The 22189-nt window shown below is 42.5% G+C and overlaps 3 long non-coding RNA genes across 3 annotated transcripts; all 3 read left to right on the plus strand.

Annotated features, from left to right (window-relative positions):
* The first annotated feature begins 733 nt into the window (after positions 1-733).
* On the plus strand, positions 734-4552 carry LOC112845024 (uncharacterized). The gene is made up of 4 exons (XR_003217800.1): positions 734-878; positions 1336-1396; positions 3616-3670; positions 4392-4552. It is a non-coding gene; the product is annotated as an uncharacterized LOC112845024 (long non-coding RNA).
* A 10598-nt stretch (positions 4553-15150) lies between these two features.
* Positions 15151-20036, plus strand: LOC112845027 (uncharacterized). Its single transcript, XR_003217806.1, has 2 exons — positions 15151-15344; positions 19885-20036. It is a non-coding gene; the product is annotated as an uncharacterized LOC112845027 (long non-coding RNA).
* On the plus strand, positions 15918-18041 carry LOC109200325 (uncharacterized). Its single transcript, XR_002060502.2, has 3 exons — positions 15918-16620; positions 16705-17648; positions 17954-18041. It is a non-coding gene; the product is annotated as an uncharacterized LOC109200325 (long non-coding RNA).
* Positions 20037-22189: the final 2153 nt, after the last annotated feature.

A 22189-nucleotide genomic window follows, 5' to 3' on the forward strand; every position in this document is an offset into this window, starting at 1 on the left:
TCACACACATGCTCAGAAGTACAAACAGCTAAGTCTTTGTTGGATGTAGAGGAGACAAGGAGAGTTAAGTGGCTGTGAGCTGGATGTTAAGAGGCTCCTGTCCATTCAATCATACAATCTGGAACTTGGTGCTGCTTTACCCTCTCCACAGCAGCACTACTGATGGTTAGTGGGGCGTGAAGGGTGTGAGTTCTCCTGAAGTCTGTTATGAGCTCCTTACTCTTCTCCACATTCAGGGACAGGTTGTTGTTGCTGCACCACTTGGCTAGATGTTTTGTAATCTCCTCTCTGGGTGGTGAAAACATTGTCCAAAATGTTGTTTCCCTGTGTGGGAAATTTAATGCCTTTGTGCAGTTTGGAAAGCACAGTCTTTGTTGTTGTCCTGCATTATTGAAATCACCCGCTAGGACGAGAGAAGCATCTAGGTGGGCCGTCTGCTGCTCACTGACATGCTGAAACAGTTCATTTAGTGCCTCACTCCTGATGTTGTTATTGGAGCAGGAAGGGAAATAAACAGCTACAAACATATGGCTGATTAAGATGGCAATATTTAGGTTTTTAAGAGCAACAGGCATTTATATTAGTGTAAAGGCATAAAAGCTGTTCAGATCCACACTCCAGTCCAGAAGGTGGCGGTAATGCAAGTTGTTTGCCAACTGCCAAAAGAAGATAGATGAAGAAGGACAAGGGCCAGCCCGGCCTTCAAATTTGGCCTCTGAAGGATGTGGCCTGTGATTGCAAAATGTCAATCAAGGAGGAGGAAGCAGGCCAGCAGCAGGAGTCATCCCAGTGGGTCCGATACAAGGAGGAGCCGTCCGAGGGGGGCCCGTACAAGGAGGAGCCGTCCGAGGGGGCCCGTCCCAGGAGGAACAGCAGGTGTAAGTCCATTCATTAAGGTTCCATGATGAATGTGCATTTGCGGCCTGTCTATTTACTGAATGCAACCCTGTGTTATACATTACTGTGTGTATGTTAGGATTAGAAGTACATGTAGTATTGCTTTGTTGCAAGAGAAAGTGGACATATTTCACTTTCTGTTCAGTCATCGTTTGCCTTTTTGACATTACTTAAAGCAGTTTGATGAAGCACGGGCCCACTTCATCCAAGGAGAGGCCTAGCCATGCGGCTGCATTGCAGATAGCAGGCTGCTAGTGAAAACTTGTTAAGGCCCCATGGGCTTTCTGAGTTTGCTGCTCAAAAATGACATGACATGATATATAATCGTAACAAAGAAAAATGGAAGATGCAATGGACAGGGCAGTGCAATAAAGTTTTCAAAGTCTTCTAAAAGCTTGTTAAAGCATGCTTAGAAAGCTTTGTGAACTTTCCCCGCAGGAAGAAGAGGCTGCGGAAGAGACGTGGTGGTCGCCACGTGAAAAAAAGAGCTCGCATTTCTGTAAGTAACATTTTAATTCAATTCAATTTATAAACTTTATTGATCCCAAAGGTTGGCCCCGAAGGAAATTGGGTAACATCCGTATGATGTTAAATGGCAGGCCCTCAAAGCCCTGAGGAAAGGTCAGGTATCAGGCTTAGGGGTTGACTCCTGTCATATTTTTGACCTTATGAAATCAGGATGCAGGGTCATTTTGTTTGACCACTGCAGCTTTGAGGGGTTGTACAGTGTTGTTTGAGACCATGCTGGAACAAAAGTTGTGGACAAGGTTGGGCGATATGTAAATGTACAACTGACAATCAGTCCAATAAATGACAACAGGCCCAGGGGATTCGTGTGTGTGTGTGTTTTGTTTAGAGGGAATATTTTTCTTTGTTTGTTTTGGTATTAGTATAGCTACTTTGTGGGTGGGTTTGTTTGTTTATTTGCGATGTGCCAAATTGCACAAAAGACAAAATGATATCAGATTGTTGTAGTGGTTTCATTGTGTGGTGTGTGTGTTGTTTTTTCTGTTTTGTTTTTTTTTTAAATATTCCCTGGAAGATGGATTTTGATTTAACTTTTTAATTTTGCATTTGTTGTTTGGTTGAGTGTGTCAGACAGGAACACTGGAAAGGCCTGTAAACACTGGTATAGTGGAAAAAAGAATCCAGTTTTTGTTTCCACATTTTTTTTTTTTTTTTATTTAAATTAAATATTTTGGGGTTTTTTTCTGTACAGGGGCTACTGCCTTTCTTTCTGTTAGGAGTTTGTGTAAATGAGTCACTGCATTTGGGCACACTCTGAGGAGGGTGCAGTTGTTCCGGATGCTTCGGATCGACCCCCTGATATGGTGCTTTTCAATGAGTTTTATTCTGGTTTTTGTTATATCCATGTCTCCTTGGTTATGCGTTTCATGTCTGTGTTGTGTTCATGTTGTCAGGCTTGTGTTATGTTTTCTCTGTTATCTCCTGTTTTTATTTTGAAAGTCTAGTTTCCATGTTCAGTCTGTTTTGTTTTACTTGGACTGACTTGGACAACTTGGACCTTCTGTGTGTTTTAGTCCTCTATTTTCGACTCTTCAGTCTTAGTCTTGTTTCACCTTTCTCCAGGTTTACTTCTTGTTTTCTGTTCAGATTCATGCTCATAGGTTTATGTTATTGTTTTTTGTCACTTTTCATACTTAACCTTAGTTTAGTAAAGCAAGTCCACCAACTTGACAATCCAATGGCTTGTGATCATGAATGGAATAATGTTGTGGGTCCTCAAACTTAAAAGGCTGTTGGCCAGTTCAACTGTTGTTGTCCTGAATCTACTGCGTTTGGTGTTTCAGGAGAATTCTAACAAGGACAGGCTAAGAAATTTCTAGTCATGATATATTTAAATACAAACAAAAATAAAGCCCAAGCTTGCTTTTTGTAGACCTGTACCAGATTGCGCTGAATGAGGGCTCAGGACTGGCTGTCACTGGACACCCTCTTGTTTCTGCTCTAAACCCCCGATGTTCTCTCGGCTTCTCTCTCCTTGGTGTGTCATTGTCTCTGGAATCTGATTTGTAGTGGGTGAGGTGACCTCTTGATGGTCACCTGAGGCAAATCCAGGGTACATGCAAGTACACACAAATTAACCATGGGAATAAGCTGAGCTTTGGTTTCCTTATTTACTATGCTGGGAATTGTTCAGATACAGAAACCTGGTGGAGTGTGTGATGTGCTCCTTATGATGTAGTCTGTGAAAGGTTGTAACAAAGCTGCTAGATGGTTGATAAATAAAGCTCCTTCCATAGAACTGCTGGAAAACTAATATCTTAGTAGTTGGGAATCCTCTGTCATTGGGGATTATCTGCGTTTGGCGGGGGGGGGAGAGAGACTGCCCCATTACTTTCGAAGTACAGAGATGTGACCAATGCTCTACTGCCAACTGACAGTGATGAACTTTGACCTGCATAAGATTGTTTATTTTGATATGTCACTCAGTGATAAATGATCACATGTCAAGTCAGTGGTCAACCCCTAAAAGTAAAGGATGGAGGTCACAGAGGGGAGAAACTGTCAAACATGCTATTACAGTGACTTGGTTTCAAGATATCTGTGCATGTGTTCTCCTTAATGATTTTAAAGCAATGTTCTATAGACAGCTGAACAGTGCAGGTCAAACTGATATGATGCTTAGCCTTTACTGTACATTAGCGCTGCATGATATGATGATGAGTATGGTTAGAATGACTTTTATTTTTACAGGATGAGGAATCTCGCTCTAGTGTGCCTCCACCAGGTAGGGCAGCTGCTCTTCCCCGTGAGTATACACTCTAGCTTTGTTCTAGAACAAAGTGAACATTGAAGGTTTGGAGAGTTTAAAATGATGTTTTTTCTTTTTTCTTGTACTGGAGGTACCTAACTGCAGATTCTTAAAACTAAACAAATTGATGCATTTCATTAGTCTTTCACAAAAAAAAAAAAACTGATTCCTTCCAAGTTCACGAAACATGATTGTTAATACTTTTCAACAACAATGTGAAACTGTAGCAGCAGTTTTGTGCTCCATCACAAAGATTATTCAAAGAGAAACACTATTTAATGGGATTTATTTTAAAAGTTTGGTAATCAAAGGATATAAGTTTTGTTTTTTTTCTATATGTTTAAAGATTTCACATTGTGCCCTCTGTGTTAATGTCTTCAAGGATGGGCAGAATGAATGGTAAGGGCATTTTGAGAACCTACTCAGCACTCCAGAACAGTTTTACATTTAGCTGGATGTCTGGTTTCATCTCTTGCATTGTCAGAGATGGACTGTGGGATTGGAGGTGATTTTGACAGGGAATGTGGGCCAAATGTAATGGGAATGTCTCACAGTAAGTTTTGAGACTCCTTTGAAAGAGGAAGGGGTCAGTATTTATAGGGTTTTGTTTGAAAGTGACTGATGCTTACTTCCACTCGTGCAATGCTGTTTTTTTTTTTGTTTTTTTTTTTGTTTTTTCCTCCCCCCCCGCCCCTCTTCTGTTTGCTCACTTTTATAGTAAGCTCCCATGGAGCCCACGAAATGGTGGTCATTTTGGAGGGAATAACGGCAATTCTTCGCAGCATGACGGCCCATCTAAAACGGATCTGCTCCTGCCGGGACTGCCTCCGCCCCCTCCCCCGAATAAATAAAAAAAAATAAAAAAAATTAAACATTAAACTCTGCTGGTTTGTGAGTCTGATTATTCTGAATTTCCTTCCCAAATTGCCACAATGAGTATTTAAATGAAGCCAGCTAAAAAGTTAAGAATGAGAAAGCATTCGGGTTGAAAACTGAGTTTGATAGAAAATTGAATGTATATTAGTTATTTGAATCAAGTGTTGTAGGTTGCATCTTAATTTGAAAAACTGTCTCACTGTCATAAGTGCACTGAGAGGAACAGAATCCCCCCATCCCTCATGTTTTAGAGTAAAAGGGAAATCCCTCGCTCTAGTAAAGTCATCCAATAAACCCAAGAGACTATTATTGCAACTTGAATATTTAGAAAAGAATATCAAGGCTTTACTCATAATCATCAAGCTAAGTGGGCTTGTGATAACTTGAATGCAGGGATTTCATTTGACCTGATTTTGGGCATGTGTTTTTTTTGTTTTTTTTTTAAATCTAGAAATCAAGGGTCCTTTTTTCTTCTTCTTTCTTTAATGTTAGAAATGAGGGGGTACAGTGTTGAATATAATCAACACTGTAGTAAGATGTGAACTGAACCTCGATTACTGTCTGAGACTTCAACATCAGGAAACACAGTCCTGGAATTCGCTGCAATCGGCACACTAGAGCAACAGTCTGCCTTGGCTGTATGAGCTTGCTGTATTAAAAAACAGTCTAAGGCAGGGCTCTAGACTAACGTTTTGCCATGGTTGCACCAAATTTTTCAACCGCATCGCTTAACACAGCAGCTTTATGTGTTCACTTTTAAAAAAAAAATCGCTTTCCATAAAGACAATACTGATTTATAAATGATTAACTAACAATCTTGCCAACACAAAGTTCCTTTTTTAGAGCACATTTCTTCAAGAAAGATAAGCTACCCTATTTTTTCGACTATAAGGCGCACCATATTATAAGGCGCATAAAGCAAAACCAAACAGTCAGATACGTCTAACTTTTCTCAACTCATTCTTCTTGCTTCCTCCGCTTCCGTACCATTTTGGGGTCCTTATTACACACACACAATACAGTAATATTATGTTGAAGTTCATTACTATTACTCTGCAAGGCTCCTGACTGTCGTACTAAAACATTTTTGACAGATTTCTGAGCACCGTGTACCACATAAAATCTGTTAATGGTCAATAAGCACAACCAGAATTCATACATAAGGTGCAGTTTTGAGAAAATAATAATAATAATAATAATAATGGATTGGATTTATATAGTGCTTTTCAAGGCACCCAAAGCGCTTTACAATGCCATTATTCATTCACGCTCACATTCATACACTGTTGCAGGCAAGCTACGGTTGTAGCCACAGCCCTGGGGCAGACTGACAGAGGCGAGGCTGCCATATCGCGCCATCGGCCCCTCTGGCCAACACCAGTAGGCGGTAGGGTAAAGTGTCTTGCCCAAGGACACAACGGCCAGGACAGAAAGGCCGGGGATCGAACCGGACCTGGCATCCACATATGTGGACATCACATTTTGGGTTATTTAGACCAAAATACTCAATTTTGCTCTACAAGAGCCTGATATCCACTTACGAGGACATTATACTGGTACTGTTCTATTGAAATTTTAAACAAATATCCTCATATGTGGCTCTCATTTTTCTTAGAAACAAAAATCAAGTAAAACAAAAAAAAAAATCTGGTCATTCTTTGCTTTTACATTCATTGAGTCCAAATATGCCCAAATATCAAAGAGAAATCAAAAATGCATGCCGTGGAAGAGTTTGGGTCTTAGGAGGTTTACAAATACGGTACTGAATAAGTTCTTGTGCTTAGCTGATATATTATTTAAGGTTAATAAAGTCAACATCTGGCCTCCGTCTTATTATATAGTCCTTCCATTTCTTCCAATGTGCTACACATTGGTCCCTCTTGTAGTTCACATACGCTGTCATTTTCTTCATCCTGTGTTCTGCTTCTTCTCAAAGAAGATGAAATGATTTATGATAAAAGCTCTCAATAGTGTCATGTCTGAAAACAAACTTGTCCTTTGATCACAAGTATATTCACCTAAAACATTTTGTATTTGGGTGCCTTTACCCCTTCTTGGTGAAGTGTTGCTAATGTCTTTGTTGTCCAGGGTGACTGAGGCAGAGGTGCCCTCCATGTTGTCCTGGGCAGCTGATTAAAGCGTGTGGCTTGGATCATAAGATAAGATAAGATAACCTTTATTAGTTCCACATGTGGGAAATATTTTTTGTCACAGCAGGAAGTGGACAGTGCAAAAGTTATGAAGCAAAAAATAGAATACAATAAGAATAAATACAGCACACAACTGTACAGAATAGAATAAAATAAAATACTATATACAGTAGAATAAAATATACAACTGAGTAAAAATACAATGATGCCAGAAAAGATTATTGCACATGTGTGGGTTTGTGTGTTTGATCAGTTAAAGTCTTTGTTGTAGAGTTTGACAGCAGTGGGGAGGAAAGACCTGTGAAATCTCTCCGTCCCACACCGTGGGTGCCGCAGTCTCCCACTGAAGGAGCTGCTCAGTGCTGTCACAGTCTCATGCATGGGGTGGGAGATGTTGTCCAACAGGGATGACAGCTTAGCCACCATTCTCCTGTCACTCACCACCTCCACTGGGTCCAGAGGGCATCCTAGAACAGAGCTGGCCCTTCGGATCAGCCTGTTCAGTCTCTTCCTGTCCCCAGCAGAGATGTTGCCGCCCCAGCAGACCACTCCATAAAAAATGGCTGAGGCCACCACAGAGTCATAGAAGGTCTTCAGGAGTGGGCCCTCCACTCCAAACGACCTGAGTCTCCGCAGCAGGTACAGCCTGCTCTGCCCTTTCCTGTAGAGGGCGTCTGAGTTATGAGTCCAGTCCAGTTTGTTGTTCAGATGAACACCAAGGTACCTGTAGCTGTCCACAGCCTCAATGTCCATACCTTGGATGTTCAGTGGTTGCAGTGGAGGATGTTTGTTCCTGTGGAAGTCTACTCTTTGGTTTTATTAGTGTTGATCTGGAGGTAGTTCAGCTGGCACCAGTCCACAAAGTCCTGAGTCAGTCCTCTGTACTCCCTGTCGTCCACATCAGTGATGAGGCCGACTATTGCAGAGTCATCAGAGAACTTCTGCAGGAAGCACTGGGTGGAGTTGTGGGAGAAGTCTGCAGTGTAGATGGTGAAGAGGAACGGAGCCAGAACCTTTCCCTGTGGAAACGACCCTGTCCGACACACAGCCCTGAGTTCTCACATACTGTGGTCGGTCAGTGAGGTAGTCCAAAATCCAGGTAGTGAGGTGATGGTCCACTCCAGAGTTCTCCAGCTTGTCCTTCAGAACCGAGGGAAGAATAGTGTTGAAGGCACTGGAGAAATCAAAGAACATGATTCTCACAGTGCTTCCAGCGGTCTCCAGGTGAGCGAGGGAACGATGTAGGAGGTGAATGACGGCATCATCCGCTCCAATGCCAGGCTGGTAGGCAAACTGAAGTGGGTCCAGTGATGAGCTCACCAGGTGCTGAAGCTGAGCCAGGACCAGCCGCTCCAGGGTCTTTATCAGGTGGGATGTCAGAGCCACCGGCCTGTAGCTGTTGAGGTGTGAAGTCTTTGGCATTGGTACAACACAGGAGGTTTTCCAGAGCTGTGGGACTCTTCCCAGCCTCAGGCTCAGGTTGAAGAGGTGCTCCATCACCCCACACAGTTGGTCCGCGCAGGACCTGACGACGTCAAAGGAGTTTGCGAAGAAAAGCGTCTGGACTTCTTAGGTCCCACACCCGCTTTCACACCTTGGCTCATGTGATTAGAGGATCACCAGGGGGTCCTTTGTCCCTCTTTGAGGGGGATACTCCCACTGGGTTTAAATCTGGGACTCTCGGCCATTTGACCTTAGAACTGAAGAAGCTTCTCAGATGAGAGGTGAAACGTCTTCAAGCAACTTAAAGAAGTCCAGACGCTTTTCTTTGCAAACTCCTTTGACTACGATGAACTGGATGACTGAGAACCTTCACAGACAGGACCTGACGACCCTTGAGCTGATGCCATCTGGGCCCGCTGCCTTCTTGCCATTAATCCTCGTCAGTTCCCTCCTAACCTGGGTGGTTGAGAGAGACAGGCTGGAGCCTTGTGTTGAGTGTGTATTGGATGCTGTTGTTGGGGGTGGGGAGGAGTGAGCAGGGTGAATAGAGGAGGTGTGAAGTGTCTGAGGTGTCAGAGGTGGAACAGCAGCAGTGGGGGTGAGTGAGTCTGCAGCCGATGTTGGAGACTGCCTCATGGCTGAATCAAATCTGTTGAAGAAATGATTCAGTTCATTTGCCCACCTCACATCCCTCCCAGGCAGAGCGTTCTGATGTTTGTGGCCTGAGATGGTTCTGAGGCCTCTCCAGACTTCACCAGGTGCAAGCTCTACTGAGAGCAGTGCCTTCAAATCAGGAGACCAACAAACCTACAAAGAGGCGTCTAATCTAAAGGCATCAAAGAATCCAAACGCAGATTCAAACAGCGCATCGAGGAACACTTTAACACAAACCACTCCAGAAACATGTGGCAGGGATCAAGACACTCACTGGCTACAAGGACAATCGCACACAAACAAACACATCACCTCACCTGACACCATAAAGCAGTTCTTCGCCCGCTTTGAACAACAAAACAGTGACACCAACACCTATCCTGCGTTACAGAGAGGGACGACGCCCCCATCCAGCTGGAGCAGCATCAGGTCAGAGCCACACTGCGCAGAGTCTATGCGAGGAAAGCAGCTGGTGCTGACGGTGCAGCCGGTGGAGTGCTTAAAGCATGTGCAGACCAACTAGCAGAGGGTTTCACCACCATCTTCAACCTCACTGCTACAGTCTGTAGAAGGGAAACAGGTGGACAGAGGACGCCATCATTACAGCTCTTCACACAACCCTCACACATCTGGACAGTAGGAAACACGTACGTGAGAATGCTGCTTGTGGACTTTACCTTCAACACAGTTCAAGCCCACAAACTGGTTCATAAACTCAGCAACTTAGGACCCAGCAGCTCACTGTGCAGCTGGATACTGGACCTCCTGAGCAACACACCCCAGAACGTCAGAATGGGAGCCACACCTCCTCCACCCTCACTCTGAACGTGTGTCCTCAGTCCCCTCTTATGCTCACTTTTCTCCCATGACTGTTCTCCAGTCCACACCAGTAACACCATTATAAATGTGCTGATGACACCAGCATCATAGGACTGATGGAAAACAACGATGATTCAGCTACAGAGAGGAGGTTCAGCATCTGAAGCAATGGTGTGACGACAACAACCTGCATCTGAACACAGCCAAGACCAAGGACATGATAATCGACTTCAGCAGAACAAAGCCATCTGAGCGCTCCACCCTCTACATTGATGGAGGGGGTAGAAAGGGTGGAGAGCTCCAAGTTCCTCGGAGTCCACATCTCGGCCGACCTTACCTGGTCCACAAACATCTCCCACCAGGTAGGGAAAGCACAACAAAGGCTGCACTTCCTCAGGAAGCAATGTCAAGCCCCAAAGCCTGCTAATTAATTTCTACTGCTCCACCATCGAGAGCCTTCTGACCTCCTGCTGCACCCTCTGCTTCAACTGCTGCACTGTGGAGGACAAGAGGAAACTGCAGCGCGTGGTGAGGGCAGCAGAGCGGCCAATCGGCACTTCACTAACCCCCCTCAGAGACATCTATACTGGCAGCCTTCAGCAGGAAGCATCATCATCAAGGACCCCTCCACCCTGGACACTCACTTTCCCACCTTCCCTCTGGTAAACTCTACAGGTCCAACAAAGACAAACAGACTCAGTAGAAGTTTCTACCTCCACCCTGATTGAAGGTTAACTGTGCTGTTAACACTCATGGACACTTGCACTAGATTTATTTCTAACCAGTATTCATTACAGTAGAATTCCTGCCTCTATTTATAGAACTGTATTCTTTTACAGCAGCAACCAGCATTCCTACTGCTTACTCAATGTGCAATCCCACCAATCACAGAGCACCTTATACTGACCTGATCCTCCTCTTTACACTGTACCTGCAGATATATCTATAGATTTGTTTCTGTATAGAACTTGTGCAGATCCTTTTGTTTAGATACTTCATTTATTGTGCATTACACACATTCCCTGTGTAGGTACCTCTGAAACTTGTTCTTATCTTTATTTATCTTCTTCTATTATCCTGAGAATCTGAATGTAAACAGATACAAGCTGCCAATGGAGAGATGCCAAACTACTCATTGTTCTGGTAACAGTGACAATAAAGATCTTCTATCTTATCCTGATAGAATTTCTATGAATTTCTGTCAAACTGTGGACTCACGGGACGAGTCTTCAGATGACGTCTCTGCTCATCGCAAGAACTCGAGCAACTAACCATAAATGTTCATCCTCTCTGTGTCTGACTTTTAGCCTCAAAATCACTTCATTTCATTTTCTTCTTCTTTTCTTCTTAACATAGAAAATTCCATTATGAACATTTGGGTGCATATGAATATACTTCACTTTATGAAGCATCAACCCATGCAGTTCATCTTCAATTAGATTCACCATCAGCTCATTTTCACATCAACATCCACATAATGTCTTTTTGATTGAAACACACAGGAAAACTTTCTTCCCAGAAACAAATATATTCAGTATAATTGATTTGATTTCCATGTTAATGTTAGATTAGTGGCTCCTCCATCCTTTCCACACACACTCTCAGTGTGGGGCCTACAGAGTTATTATCAGATTTTCTTATTGGTTGCTTTGGTTAAACTTATACCTGATTGTATTCTAAACAGTTTCAGTCAGTTAAGCAGGATTAACTATCAGCACAATCACATATGAATTATGACTCTATTGTTAACTCTTAATGTCTTTTATCAGGATGGAGTTCTGGCACATTTCTTATCTTCCAACATTCTTGCAGCCACACACACACTAATCTCTCAAAGCTGAGTCTACACACACAACATCTACACATTTAAATCAGGTCAAATATTCAACATATTCATTAAACTTCTGATTCAGAATGAAGATGATTTACTAATAGCACTTCATATCATTGTAAACACAACAGCCTAAATGTTAAAACCTTTTTATTTCTCTCAGAGCCAATAAGAGGTGAGGGGGGGACTTCTGTCTCTCTCTGTCCCACCTCTCTCAACAAGGGCTTATTAAATTCATCCCACTTTCATCATTCATTAAAAACATATTTATGCTGACTATGTGATGTAATGCAAGAACAGTAGAGGTGAATGGATGGATAATACAATAATAAAATGTCATATAATAACTGCAGCTGTCAGCAGGCGCAGAGCAGCTGAACTAGAACAGCAGTCGTACATTTATTTACAAACCCCACGTGTACAGGGCAGGATGTGCAATGGTCCAGGGGAAAAGGGACAAAGTCCAACACTCGCTCCGCTCACTCGCTCCTCTCGTATTTGTTTTCAGCGCACTCACTCTCACTCCACTCCACGCCACCAGGGAAACAGATCGGGGTCACGGACGAGTGCGAGAACCTGAGCACAAGAGAACTGCAGTGAGCATAAACAGAGTAATCACACGACAAACTGGGTTTATCGGGGCTGTACTGACGAGAGTAAGTCCACCACCCAGCGAAGAAGCCTTCTGAGCCTCAGCTTAAACAGCCCAGGAGTCCAGGTCATCAGGTAGATTCACGGCAGGTGTGTGGGCCAAGGGCGGAGCCCAGCTGAGCTCCGCCCAGGCAGACAGGTGAGAGACGGGAGAGAGAGACATATAACCATAGTATGCTAATAGCAAATTCTTTTGTCAGGTTTAAAGTGAGATCCTGCTTTAAGGGCAGCTTCATCTGCTGGTAATGACAGATGTTTCTAGTATATCAGGCTTGGCCAACATTACAGGGACTTACTTGCAGAGACCCACGAGCTCCAAACTTGGTGCTTTATGATTGGTGCAGATGCTCTAAGCTCCTATTAACCAATAAGAACCACGGGGTCAGGGGTCACTACAAGAACTTATCAGCCACCAACTTGTATATATAACTTTACTCACACTTGTAAAACTCTGTAAGTAGAATTCAATGGGGCAGAGTGAGCTGAGCACAGGCCCACTCTGTGACACTCAGAGCTTTGTGGATATCATCTGCAGGTGCACGTACTGGGAGTACTGGACACAGTGCATGTACAGCCAGCTAGCAGACACTTTGCCACCACTTTAGGACAATGTTTACAGTAGACTGAGCCACACTGACTTTGAGCAGTCATTGTGCTGCTGCATGGCTGATGGCACTGTCCCTGCAGCTGTCAGGGACAACAAGAACCACTCAGCTACCTCAGCCAAGCCAAGACTGTGCTGATGTTGTGACCTGAGACCAAGACACTAACCCAGGATGGTGATATGATGGTGTGAGAGTGGCTGGATGAGCCCATCCACCTTAAATATGGATCATAGAAATATCTGTAATGCAACACATGTTTTATGCAACATGAACATATTTCCAGCTGTTCCATGTTGTGTTTCCAAGATTTCAGTTTACTGTAACTTTCATTTGTATTTCCTTCAGTCTGTTAATCTTGGAGCTGTGTGGAGCTTCTTATTACCAGGTGAGAATATGTAACAGTCTGTAGATGTGATGACACTATGGAGCGGATCTCCTGTCTAGTACTGCACAGAAAGCTGATGTCACTGCAGCTGCTAATATGTTCTGCAGCCAAGCCTACATGAGAGGGCTGTGCTGTGGAACAGGGTGGTGCAGGTGGTGTTATCTACATTTGAACATTAGACAACAGTCACATGAGGACACTTGATGTTGTTAGCTAAAGACCTACAATAAGAGAAAGAGAGCAGCAGCACTAGTGCAGCAACAGCAGCTCATGTTATAAAAACACTGATCAATGATTTGACTGTAACTGCTCCAACTGTCTGTGTCAGTGATGCTGTTGGAGATGAATGTTTCAGTAACACTGACTGAGACTGAAATGGTTTTAACACTGGTTTCATGTTCAGAGAGATTTGACCTGCTGTTAAATGTCACATATTTCTGATATATGTATAAAACATAATCATACTCTGTTACACACATTCATATGTGACTGTTACTGTATCATATTCAGTCCTCGTCTCACACTCAGGTGTTCATCACAGTCACAGACGTGTCTGTAGTTGTTGTTGTCAGTGTGTGTGTGTGTGTGTGTGTGTGTGTGTGGCTTTTACTGCTACCTTTCATTACATAATTACCAACAAGAATAAACTGTTAATTACCACCAAAGAACAGCTCACTTCCAGATGTTTGCTGCCAAAAGATTTTGTCAAATGTTTATTATCAACTTATTTTTTATTTTCCAACCTAAACATCACCTGCTTTAAAGCAGCCTGGTTGTCTAGCAGTACTAGTTTCTGTCACTAGATGGCAGTGTAGGCTTTGGTGTGTGTTTGATCACTTTGTGTTTGTCTGTTTCTGGTGTGATCACAGCTGAGACGTGTTTGGTTCTGTGGGCCTTTCAGTTTCATCTAAAACCTCCTGAAAGTCTGAATAATCGTCACCTTCGTTGAGATCAGACAAAAGCACTAACTAACAATAACGACTAGTAAGTGCCTCAGTTACCAGAAATTACAGTCAGAGATAAGTATTTATGAAACCTCAGAGAAATCAAACTTCATAACATTTATAGAAGCAGAATTATCCTGTATGTTAATCATCTGAAACATTATTATTATCTAAATACTTCATTAATCATTTTCTAAGTAATAAACCTATAATTTACAACCATAACAGCTCCTAAATAACTGCTCTGTCTGTGATGTCATACTTTAGACATATAAACTGCTGTCACTGATGATGTTCTGAACTTATTGATCCAGATCTTTTAAATCTGTCTTCATGTAACCGGCGTGTTCCTACGTTGTGTCTGACAATGAAAGGTCAAAGAAACAAAGAGCTCCAAGTCATTAACTTGCTCGCTCCAGCTCCTACAACCAAATGCAAACAGTAGGGAAGAGGGTTAGCTCCACCCACCACAACTTCCAAGCTAGCAAGAATGATCTCTTCATGCTAGCACAGACTGTGCCTGTAACACATCTGTGGCACACACGTACTACACATTTACAGCATCTAGCAAAGACACAATGATGACAATAACTGAACTAAAAACACAATCAGAAACATCAGGGTGGATAAATATACATTATATGTGTGTTGTACAGTGTTGGGAAAGAAATGACACCGACCTCTCCCACAGGGGAATTGTAGAAAAGGGGAGGGGCCAAAGGGGTACCCCAAAATTTACAGGGTTGCACCAAAGAAGAAGAATGAGGAGGGGCTCCAACTGATAATAAACATAAGTGCAGACTTGGAGGTCCTGAAAGTATAAAAGGACCAGTTTGGGTCTGGTTCCATTAATAAACTACATACTAATGCTCACTATTGTGTAGTTATTATAAAGTGCGACTAAATCCTCCCTCTGGATGGGAAGAGTCCATGTGTCAGTATTCAGACACCTGGCTTGGGTTTCTGCAGCTAATGTGTCACCTGTGAGGACTCTGAGACAAACCCACAGCATGCAGGTCATTTCTACATCTGTTGGTGTGTCCTCAGTTTCCCAGCATGCCTTGGCTGTGCTCATGGAAGTGAATGAGGGGGAAAGATCTGTCCTGCTGCCCTGTCAGTACTCGCATTTCATACCTGGTGATCTCAGAGGACAAAAGCAGCGTTACAGCGGCGCACATCGATGAGAGCTGATGCTCTCAACACTTCAGACCTCCGCCTGTCTCTGAGAAAACCAACAATGGCTGTCAGCAGCAACTACACCTGCTCCACCAGTGCTGGGAGAGAAGAGCTGAGACTGACAGCTCTTTGTACAGGTCAGTACTGCAGAGGTCAGAGGTCAGTTTGCTGACAAACCATTTAAAAAACATTTTTGAGCTAAAATCCATGGAAGTCACAGAGGAAAGAAGAGACACTGCAGAGAGGATCCAGAATATTTGATGTTTTCTGATGACAGTTAAAGTTTCCAGCTATCAAAAAGTGTAACAGCGCAGCCTTCATGTACTTTCAGTTCTCCATCATTAATGATGACTGTCCGTTATAAATCATGTTGGCTAGTTTTCTAACTCAGTCCATGTCTCCAAAGCAAACTTCTGTCCCACACTTTCTGTGCTGAGTCTTCAGGGATACTTTTCACTTGGTGCTGAACTAACTTTAATGAATTGGGGCTCCAAAGAAACCCCAGCCCTCCCTAAACAAGGCTAACAAGCAATGCAACAACTCTGTGGGCTCTCTGTAGTGTAGCTATTAATCACAATCAGCTTTACTGACCACAGATATGCACACATGACACCTTCATGACAGACACTTACTATATGCACAGCATTTGCATGAGGACTGACTATAAATATCTACAGAGCCACTTCCTCTACCTGCTGGTGGTTCATACCTGTCCTTCCATCGTGGCTGCTCTCCTTGCTCCTCCTCTTTCTCTGCTTTCTGCTGTCTGAGGTGTTCACTAAGTACACGGTCAGTTGTGGCTGATGTCTGTGGTCTCGTCCTGAACAGCGGTTCTGCTGACACTCACTGGTCCTCTGACTCGTCCCTTCCTCGTGTCAGTGCTTTCAGTCTTCTCCTTTGGCGAGCTCATTATCCCAGCTGGGTATCTGATCAGGGCGGCAAGGCGCAGGTGTTGATTGACCATAGTCAGATCCCACCTACAAGCATCTTTGAGGGAAACATGTCATGGTCCGGGTGAGTGCTGGGCCTTCCCACAGGGCCGGCATTTCCACCCCTGGGCGGAGCCGCCACATCATGCTGACAGGCTGCACCTGAGCGTAATTGGAATTGGCGGCTTCTTAAGACCAGCGCTCAGACTCACACTTCGCCAGATCGTCTGCAAACCTTTGTCAGTCAGGGCTTCCACAGTTTTGTCAGTTCATAGTAGTTTCATGTGTTTTCTGATGTTTGTGCTTTCTCCACTGTCAGAGGACCTACGAACGTTGTCAAGCCACTGCCGTCACCTGTTAGGATTTCAGTGCTGGTCTGTTCAGTTTCTCCATGCCTGCCTGCCTCCCTGCCCAGCGCTCAGGATAATCATCTCCCCTCACCCGGACCACCTCCCCTCTAAGCTTTGCCTCCGCATGTGCATGAGTAAGACTGTTTACTGCCACTGTGAGTGTTTTTGGACCAGCTTGTCGTACCCTGCGTCTAACACCTGTTCTTCCCACTTTTCAGTGACTAAACCCTTACCTCTGCCCCCCCCCCCTCAGGAGTTCCTGCACTGACAGATTTCCAGTGTCAGGTTCTCCATTCAATCCACGACAGCCCCACGGCTTCCCCACAGACACTTCTAGTGCACCTTCTAGTTTTGTTTCATAGAAATGCCAAGTCGGCCATGTGTGTTTCAAAGTAAAGGATTGTGAATTTCTGAGTTAAAACTGTGTGTCTCCAAGCGGAGTATTATGAATCATAGTGTGCCTCTAAGTTAACGTTATATTTAAATTCATGTCCCAGAGTGGAGTTTCTAGCGTGTGTTAAGTTTGGTTAGGTTGCCGCTAGCCCTCGGTTCCTTATGAGTGTTTTTGAGTTATTCCTTGTTTACATTGAGCAATTCTGAGTTATGGTAAGCACTTTGAGCACCTCTCACTGTCGTTCGCTGTTTATGTAACCCTGGTTAACATAGCTGTCAATAAATAAAAGCCTGTTAGTAAAAACAGTAATAAGAAATATATTACAGGTGACAAATAGTCAATAAATAGATCATAATGGTTAGAAAATTCATTAAAAACATCAGCAATGATATAATTCATGGTATAGGATTTCATTTGTGTTTAAAAACATGTTAAAAGGTTTAAAAACTTGCTAATTCATGGTGTTTTTATGTTAATTCAGGTAAAATGGCTAAAATATGTGTTCAGACTCTTATTGTGAAAGGGCATGCTGCAGCGTGACTCCTGTGATCAGCCACACCCAATCGGGTTGTTCCTTCTTTTTGATGCTGGAGAGGGAGAAATGCAAACAGTCCTTGCGGAGCTGCTGCCTAAACAAGTGGAAAAAAATATTAAAAAACCAAGCCAGAAATCTATATAAAGCCATTTTTGTACTCTGGAGAATATATTTTTGTTTTTCCGACCTGTCCTTGCCTTGGTGAAGTTGTGAACGTAACCGAACGGGACTTGGTGAGTTCAGAAATTGTATTTTATTTCATACAAGAAATGTTTTGTTGTATTATATTGCTCATTTCATGCAAATGGAAAGTCAAGGTAGCAGATTTATGCTGTTTTATGTTAAAAAACGGTGGATTGGTGCTTAACCGACACACAGGCTGCAGTTCAAAGGCCTTTGATGGTGTTTCAGCGCGCCATGTTGGCGTCACCTCATTTACGGCTAAATAAGCTGGAAAAAACAGACTTTTACTGTTATTTAAGGGCTACCTGTGTGTTATTTTCAAATGTTTATGCATATTGCTTTGTTGTTATGGTAGGCCATTAAGGTTTGGATCGGGAAATGCCGAGCTAGAATCGGAGTTTGATCCGCTGAGCGAGGAAAACAAGATGGCGAGCCACCCACGGACCCATTGAACTGTTCACATCACTCCCATCTTATATTCTTTACACTGGCTCCCAATAGAGTTTAGAATTCGCTTTAAAATTCTTGTTTTAACATATAGAGCACTAAATGTCCAGGCCCCAGATTATTTATCCAAGCTTCTTATAAAATACACTGCTGCTCGTCATCTCCGCTCACAGACTCAGAGTCTAGTTGTTCCCCGTACACGACTGAAGACAAAAGGGGACAGAGCCTTTCAGTCTGTTGCACCAAGGCTGTGGAACAATTTACCACTACAGTTACGTTTGCTTGACTCTGTGGATTGTTTTAAAAAACAGTTAAAAACTTTTCTGTTTAAACAAGCCTTTTGTTGACCTCTTCATATTTTATATTTTTTACATTATTTACATTTGATCTTTTATATTGTGTACATTGTCTATTGATTTTATTGTTTATTTTAATATTTATGTACAGCGCTTTGTGATTGTCTATCTGCGAAAAGCGCTTAATAAATAAAGTTTACTTACTTACCGAGCAGGAAAAGGAAAAATGCCCCTGCTGGACGTTGAACTCTTTCGCTGAAAAAACTGGTAGGATTAATCCATACACCTCTGCAAAAGAACAGTGGACTTTTAAAGCACTGGATAATCATTCAGAGCAATTCCAGGATTTATAGTTAAAGGACACAGAGACAATTTTCTTTTGTTTATTTGTTTGTTTAAGGGATTTGTTTTCAGTTTTTACATGTTTTTTGTAATTTATTTTGGTCAACCTTACATTTTAATGCTGTAATGGTGTTAATGGAAATGTAAATAATTTTGTTGGGTCAAAACAAAATAAGAACTGGTTGAAATGTAAAGGTGAACCTAGACCAAGATTAAATTAAATCTTGGGCCTAAAGAACTAAAACTTGATTTAAAATAACACAGTGTTAACTCAAATAGATTAAAAGATAAACTTGAACTTAGAACTTGGAATAAATAAAACAATAACCTAGGTTGAAAATAACATCCTTTTAAAGCCAAATAAAAGGTTTTGAGATAAATAGGATAAATTAACAGAAATTACTGAACTAAAAAAGGGAAAGAAAATATCTTGTTTTCCTTAAATGTGTGATGTTTAATGTTTTATGTAATGTGTGTTAACTGTCTATTCTCTGTCTTCACAAAATAATAAGCCGGCAATTTAAACTTATTTTCTGGTCTGTGGTCTTTATCACACGCTACACTCATTACTACTCTAGTAGTCGAACCTAACTGGTCCTAGTATACTGTAACGACTCCAGAAGTGTTACATTTACATTAATTGCATCACTGTAAATAAAGCTTTGCCACCCTCAGTCCCTGCGCCTCTGAGTGTTGTCTGCCTTAGAGTCCATTTCCTACTGGCCTCGGGCTGTGACAAAACATCCTGGTGGCAAAAGAAGTTGAGCTGAAAGTCAGGTCACTATAGAGTGTAGCTAGCATACAGCTAAAGCTAAGTCACATAGTTCTATTCAATTCTAGTTATCAGTCACATCTGAGCAACAACAGGAAGGTGTTGTGGACTCTTGGAGGAAACAGAAAGTTAATGTTGATGAGCTCATTGCTCGCCCAGATCTTTGCACATCTGTAGAACTTTGCTGCAGAATGCAAAGCACACGTGGCTACAGGAAGAGTTTTAGCTCAAACTTTGTTGGTTGGGAGCTGAACATGAGAAATCCTCAACACCAAGACTGATCACAAACACACAAAGCCCCGGGTCCACTTCACAAACTGTAGGTGTCTCATTAAAACACAACGTGACCAAACAACTATGTTAATAAGGTGAAAGCTGCTCTGAAGTCATTAGTGACCATCACCTACTCTGTCTCCACCCGGCCTGCAGGCCTTCACCTCCTCATTCATCCACAGTCTGCCTCCCTCTGCTCCATCAGCTGACGTCCTCTGTACAACTACCTGCTGTGTGCACATCTTTGATTTCTTCTTCTTTTTATCCTGCAAAGCTGAAAAATCACTATAATACAAACACATTTCACATTTACATTGAACACTTCCAGTCATGAAAATTGTCTGTTGGGAGGATCTGTGTGACGTTGCTTTCTTGTGTTGCTTTCTTGGTTAGAGTTCCTCAAAAATGTCCAGATTATTCTTCTAATGAGGCGTCGACCATGTTTTCAGTTCTTTGGAAGAAAACATCGCCCTTTGCCATCCTCACTTTTCTTTGACTTCTTCAAATGCAGCTGAACTCCAGCTGGTATTTTATTGGACTTTGCAGCTGTTTCTGGTCATCAGTTCATTCCTGCAAACCTCTGAACCTGAACAACAATGATGCTGCATTGCTGGCTGATCCCAAAAGGTTGATTCTGTTCATCTGGACGTTTTCAGAAACGTTTGCTCACTGATCAGGTGACTTCTTCAGTCTCAGCTGACTGCAGCTTTACAACCTTACAAACAGCACATTAGCACAATGACTGAAACTAGCAGCAGCAGCACCTGATATATATGATACTAATATAATACATATATAATCCATACTAATGATGAAGGAACTGAGCTCACAGTCCATTGTTCATTCAGTGAACTACTCAGTTTATTTTGGCCTCAGAAATGCTCACTCTGTTTGTACATCACTGTCAGCAATAGACTCATTCTGCTGTGTGGACAGGAACACATGTGACATCACTTCCTGTTTGTTTGTGACTGAAGAGGAAGAAGTTTACAAGGAATCATTGAGAAGAGTTTCAAACATCAACTGATTGAATCCATGAATCTGAAAACGTGTTTGTGAGTGAAAGAGACAGACATGTACAGACTGAACTATCTGTTCAACAGTCAGAGTGTTTCTCTAACAGGAGACACTCTTTACACTCAGCACAGGGACACTGAGGAACCAGGAGACCAGACTGCAAACCCAGGATAAAGAGTTTGAGTGAATGTGGTGTTGAAGGTGTGGATGTGGATCAGAGTGTCAGAGGAGACTCTGTAGAAGGACAGAGTACCAGCAGGACAGTCCACATACACTGCTGCTCTGTTAGAGACAGAGGAGGAGGAGGAGGAGGAGATGGATGTGTAGCTGTTATTGTGCCTGACATAACGAGGACCATCATCAGAGCACCACAGACTCCAGGACTGATCATTCCCTCCAAACACACAGTCATAACTGCCTCCTTTCCTTCTGATTCTTCTGTAACTCACTGATATATAAACGTCTCCTCTCCACTCGACCTCCCAGTAACAGCGACCAGTCAGACCATTTCTACACAGCAGCTGTTCCCAACCATCAAATCTGTCTGGATGATCAGGATATGACTGAACCTCCTCCACTTGTGTCACCTTCCTGTTGTTGTCAGACAGTTGGAGGTTTGTGTGTACTGTGTTTGTGTCGATTGTGAGTTGACAGGAATCTGATGGAGAGAATAAACACAATCCAGCTGCAGTTATTGATCCATCATCTGTTCATTGATTGACACTTTGATGATGACTCCTGACATCAGAATGATGAAGATGGTTGAATGTGTGCTGCTTTGTTTTCATGAATCCCATTAAAAACACACTTACACTTCCTCAGACCTGGTCTCAACCATCGGACTCCAGCAGGCTCCACCCTGAAAGGAGGAGGGGGGTCAGAGCAGCACAGTCAGAACAGAATTTATTTGTTTCTCAAATAAGAAAGAGCTATCAAGAAACACTCCTAAATCTTTAGCAAACAGAGTCCTGAACTTTTCCAGTGGGCCAAGGTCAACATTATCTGATAATGCTAACACTATTTCCCCTTGCGTTATTACATTGTGAGCAGCTAATGCTAACACTATTTTCCCCTGCATTATAACAATGTGAGCAGCTAATGCTAAGTAGGCCGCAATTAGCACCTACATCTAATTTAAGGCAAATACGCATTAGAACCTAATGCTCATATTGTTTTCCTTTGCTTTATAACAATGTGAACAGCTAATGCTAAGTAGGCTACCGTTATTAGCTAATGCCAATTTGAGGTGAATAAGCATTAGTAGCTAATGCTAATACTATATTTTCTTGCTTTATAACAATGTGAGAAGTTAATACTAAATAGGCTGACATTATCAGCTAATGCTAATTTGAGGTGAATTAGCATTATTTAATACTGCTAACAATATTTTTTCTTACTTTTTAACAATATAGGTATGAAATGACACACTTAAATCAGAAAGTAC

The sequence above is a fragment of the Oreochromis niloticus genome, unplaced genomic scaffold, assembly GCF_001858045.2.
Source record: "Oreochromis niloticus isolate F11D_XX unplaced genomic scaffold, O_niloticus_UMD_NMBU tig00002461_pilon, whole genome shotgun sequence".
NCBI lineage: Eukaryota > Metazoa > Chordata > Actinopteri > Cichliformes > Cichlidae > Oreochromis > Oreochromis niloticus.